This window comes from Octopus bimaculoides, chromosome 11 (assembly GCF_001194135.2).
Source record: "Octopus bimaculoides isolate UCB-OBI-ISO-001 chromosome 11, ASM119413v2, whole genome shotgun sequence".
NCBI lineage: Eukaryota > Metazoa > Mollusca > Cephalopoda > Octopoda > Octopodidae > Octopus > Octopus bimaculoides.
Genome location: NC_068991.1, coordinates 65,496,435 through 65,502,090, shown reverse-complemented (window position 1 = coordinate 65,502,090; position 5,656 = coordinate 65,496,435). Strand labels below are relative to the sequence as shown.

The 5,656-nt window shown below is 36.1% G+C and overlaps 1 protein-coding gene across 1 annotated transcript in view; it reads left to right on the top strand.

Moving 5' to 3' along the window:
* Nucleotides 1-5,656, top strand: part of LOC106870967 (calmodulin-lysine N-methyltransferase) — a 106,820-nt gene that overhangs the window by 54,193 nt on the left and 46,971 nt on the right. The window lies entirely within an intron of this gene.

The window sequence follows — 5,656 nt, the reverse complement described above, 5'->3', positions numbered from 1 at the left end:
ACAAAGACATGCACAGACACACACACACACACACACACACACACACACAACAGGCTTCGACATAAATTCTTGGGGTGGGGTGACAAACTCAGGCACAAAGATATGCACACACACACACACACACATACACACACATGTACGTACGCACCCCCCATACACAACAGGCTTCCACATAATTTCTACATACCAAATCCACTCACAAGACATTGATCAACCCAAGAGGCTATAGTAGAAGGCACTTACCCGAGGTGCCATGCAGTGGGACTGAACCTGAAACCATGTGGTTGCAAAGTGAGCTTGTAATTGATAGTGATAAATATCTAAAGTCAATTTACTTAATATTTATTTTTCACTAACGTTATTACTGTTATTTCTTTATTTTCTGCAAACAAAGTGCACAAAAAAGCTACACGTTTGCATTATGTTATATATACAATAATAATAAATGACATTACCGTATATATGTTTACAAACCAGGGATGTTATATAGACCTCCTTGACTCAAGTTAGAGAAGGGGTGCATATTATTCACAAAGTTTAGGTTTTTCAGAGGTACAGCCCCCTAAAAATCCCCTGCATATTATACTCAAGGGCGGACTATACTCGAGGATTTACGGTAATCTAAAGATAAAGGTGACAGGCTGGCAGAATTGTTAGCATGCCAGGCAAAATGTTTCATGGCATTTCATTTGTTGACTACAATCTCCATGGTGTGTAAGTGATTGAGATCACATTCTTTCTGAACAAGATGCCATTCCTTCACAAGAGTATTTGGTCATAGCTGAGTGGACTGGAGCAACATGAAATGAAGTGCTTTGCTCAAGAATACATTCTGTGTCCAAAATCTAATGAGGTCCACTTTGCCTTTCATCCTTTCGGGGTCAGTGAAATAAGTACCAGTTAAACACTGGGGGGTCGATGAAATCGACTTACCTCATCCCCTGTATTTGCTGGTCTTGTACCCAAACTTGAAATGAATATAACCAAAAGAGTCTTAAGCCAATGAAAGACACACATAATCACATAACTAAAAAACAAAATCAGAAGAAGAACACATTAGATAACATAATCCTAGATACATTATGTCTTAAAAAAAGAGAGACAGGTGTGTCACAAATGGAACATTTGTTTGAGCAAAACTGAATATGGGTTACACAAAAACAAAATAGCAGTGATTATGGCTGTTTGTTGTTCAGTTCCAACCTCATTCATACATTAGCTATCAAGTTGAGTGGTGGTATGCTTCTGTACAAACTCTTTTCATTAGCCATCTTATAATGTAACTAATAATAAAAATAAATCATTGTTTTGTGAAAGAAATCATTTGTATTTTTTTTTTTCCATCCATTTGTCAGATAAATTTCCATCACAAATTTCATTATATCCTGCGAGATACTATTTCTATGGCTTCAGATCTCTGTTTCTGCCATTAAACAATGTCCATTAGAATTGTAAATGACAGAGAGGGGGAGAGGGGGGTAGAGGAAAAAACTGGAAGAGAGAGAAAGTAGAAGAGAGAGAAAGAGAGAGGGAGAGAGAGAGAGAAAGACAAAAAGATGTTAGAAGAAGCAATCTAAAACCATAATTTCTATTAGCTCCCATACAAAAACATAGTGAGAAGTGAAATTATTTGATTTTTTTCCCCCTTACATTTTCTTTATTCATTGTTGAATTTTATATTTTTTAAAAGCTATTTTTTAAAAAAGTTTTTATATTCTATATTATTTTCATTTCACTCACACACACACACACACACAAACACACACACATACATTTAAGGAAAGAAGGAAGGGTATCTGGCAGTAAAACAATGGTGCAAACAACATGTTCCTCAAACCCATGCAAGCATAGAAAAACAGACGTAAAATGAATAACCAAGCAATATGTGTGTGTGTGTATGTGTGTGTGTGTATGTGTGTGCATAATTCTTTCAAATTTTAGTAAGAGGACAGTAGCTTTAGGGGGATTGAGATAGTGAATTACATTGACCCAAGTACACGACTGATACTTCATTTTATTGACCTCAAAAGGATGAACAGCAAAGTCGACCTTGGTAAGATATGAAACCAAATCATAAAAAGCCAGAAGAAATGGCCCATAACATTTTTCATGACACTGTAAATACTCTGCACTCCCTTCGCTTCATCAGAACACTGGGATGAGGAAAGGGTTAGGGTTAGGGTTAGGGTTAGGGTTAGGGTTATATAACTGAAACACTCATCTCTTATTTTCTGATCTTCAAATATATCCAGACACCTATTCACTCATACTCTTTTTTTTACTCTTTTACTTGTTTCAGTCATTTGACTGCGGCCATGCTGGAGCACCACCTTTAGTCGAGCAAATCGACCCCGGGACTTATTCTTTGTAAGCCTAGTACTTATTCTATCGGTCTCTTTTGCCAAACCGCTAAGTGACGGGGACATAAACACACCAGCATCGGTTGTCAAGCAATGCTAGGGGGACAAACACAGACACACAAGCACACACACACACATATATATACATATATACGTCAGGCTTCTTTCAATTTCCATCTACCAAATCCACTCACAAGGCTTTGGTCGGCCTGAGGCTATAGTAGAAGACATTTGCCCAAGATGCCACACAGTGGGACTGAACCCGGAACCATGTGGTTGGTAAGCAAGCTACTTACTACACAGCCACTCCTGCGCCTATTGTTCGTCACGTGCATTTTTATATTGAATTATTTTGATGTACTTCGATGTATTCCACCATAAGTGAATTTCAGTTCCTTCTTCAGAACTCTTGTTCAGCAGAAACAAAATATTTGTAAATTCTTACTAAAAGACTAAAAACAAAAACAAAAACAAAAAATAAATAAATAAAATAAAAATTATGCTACATTGCTGATTTGCGATGCATTGATGAAAGTTAACTTTTTAAAAATCAATACACCTTATTGATCTTTTATTATATCTTGAGTGGGTTTTTGGATAGCTGCCAGTATGTAAGAATAGATCTCTACCCAGGAAGAAAACAGAAAGAATTTTGACTCATTTTTTTATTTTTATTTTTTACTTGTTTTTTTATTTATAGATTTAGTTCATTGTCATCATCATCATCATCATTTTTATGTCGTTGTTTTTGTTAAAGCGCTGGAGAAAATATCATGCAATATTTCTTGGTATTTTTCCGGTTCTTCATGTTCTGTGCTCAAATCTGACCACTGTTGACTTTGCATCTCAATTATCATTTCGGGGTCGAGAAAAATAATATTCATTCGGTTTATTTTATCTAGTTTCAGCTCATGAGCTGTGGCCATGCTGGGGCACCGCCATTATAATCGATTGTTCGTCTCCCACCAAGATTTCTGACCTTGTGTCTACATTTAAAATCATCATCATCAACATCATCATGATTATTGTCGTCACCATCATTAACATCTTCATCATCATCATCATCATCATCCTTGTCACCACCACCACAAACCACCACAACCACCACCCCCACCACTATCATCATTATTATCATCATTATTATCATCATGATCACCATCATGATCATGATCATTATAACCACCACCATCACCACCTCTATCATCATCATCATCATCATCATCATCATCATCATCATCATCATCATCATCACCACCATCACCATCTCCATCATCATCACCACCTCCATCATCATCACCACCTCCATCATCATCATCATCATCATCATCATCATCACCACCACCATCACCACCTCCATCATCATCACCACCTCCATCATCATCATCATCATCATCATCATCATCATCATCATCATCATCATCACCACCACCATCACCACCTCCATCATCATCACCACCTCCATCATCACCACCTCCATCATCATCATCATCATCATCATCATCATCACCTCCACCACAATCATCATTGTCGCCATTTTCATTATTATTGCTCTTGTTGTTATTTAGTAGTAGCAACAGCAGCAGCAGCAGCAGCAGCACTGGTAGTGGTGGGAGGGTTAGAAGTAGTAGTAGCAGCAGCAGTAGCAACAGCTACTGCAGGAGCAGTAACTTTTTTCAAGGAGAAAAATATTTCTAGTTTTTTTGTTTTTTTTTTATATTCCATGGTTTTCTCTTTTCAATGTTGATCTACATCCAAAATACTACCCAAGTTTCTTGAATTTATTAATGTTTTCCTTTCAAATTCCAAAGGATTACTCTTACTCTTTTACTTGTTTCAGTCATTTGACTGCGGCCATGCTGGAGCACTGCCTTTTTAGTCGAGCAAATCGACCCCAGGACTTATTCTTTGGAAGCCTAGTACTTATTCTACCGGTCTCTTTTGCCGAACCGCTAAGTTACGGGGATGTAAACACACCAGCATCGGTTGTCAAGCGATGTTGGGGGGACAAACACAGACACAAACATATACACACACATAAATATACATATACATATATATGACGGGCTTCTTTCAGTTTCCGTCTACCAAATCCACTCACAAGGCTTTGGTCGGTCCAAGGCTATCGTAGAAGACACTTGCCCAAGATGCCATGCAGTGGGAATGAACCCGGAACCATGCGATTTGTAAGCAAGCTACTTACCACACAGCCACTCCTGCGCCTATATGGTTCCCTATCTTTTTACACTAAGCTTCAGTTTTTAGCTTTGACTAACAATAGTTTGCAATGTCATTGACAATGGCAGAGGCATGGAAAAAATTTTATATAAATCAATATTGATTTTTCTTAATTTTTCTTTTGAAAAATATAATAATAATAATAATAATAATAATAATAATAATAATAATAATGCACACATCCTACGCAAAACACTTTCAATACAGTAACCATAAGAGCATCACAGCAAACCACAGCACATACCCAAGGCACACAGAGCTGCGCTCGGTAGTGAAGTGAAAGCACGTTATAAAAATAAAACTACTGAATAATAATAATAATAATAATAATAATAAGGACGTTAACATTCAGTCTGACAGAGTAATAGAAGCTAGAAGGTCTGATTTAGTAGTGGTAGACAAAGAGAATAGAAAATGCCACATAATTGACTTTACAATCCCAAATGATGAAAAAAAATCAATATGAGAGGTGTAGAAAAAATAGCAAAGTACCAGGACAAGCCATAAAATTACAAAGACTATGAAAAGTGCAGGTAAAATGTATCCCAATCGTTATAGGTGCATTGGAAAATATCCCGAAAGATTTGAACAGATGGATAGAGGAAATAGGCATAAAACCCAACCTAGTATAGCTCCAGAAAACAGTGTTATTAGGGACAGCTAGTATACTTAGGAGAATTCTTGACATCTAAGGTTACTTGTTGTAACCTGATGTTAGGGATTTTTCTTTTCCAACAGTCTAATGTGTTGTGTGTATATGAATAATAATAATAATAATAATAATAATAATAATGATAATAATAATAATAATGATAATAATAATAATGATAATAATGATAATGATAATAATAATAATAATAATGATAATAATAATGATAATAATAATAATAATGATAATAATGATAATGATAATAATAATGATAATAATGATAATGATGATAATAATGATAATGATGATAATAATAATGATGATGATAGATATAGCATGCCCAGCTGACAACAAGGTATGCGATAAGGAAAAAAGAAAAGTCGAGAGATAGGCGCAGGAGTGGCTGTGTGGT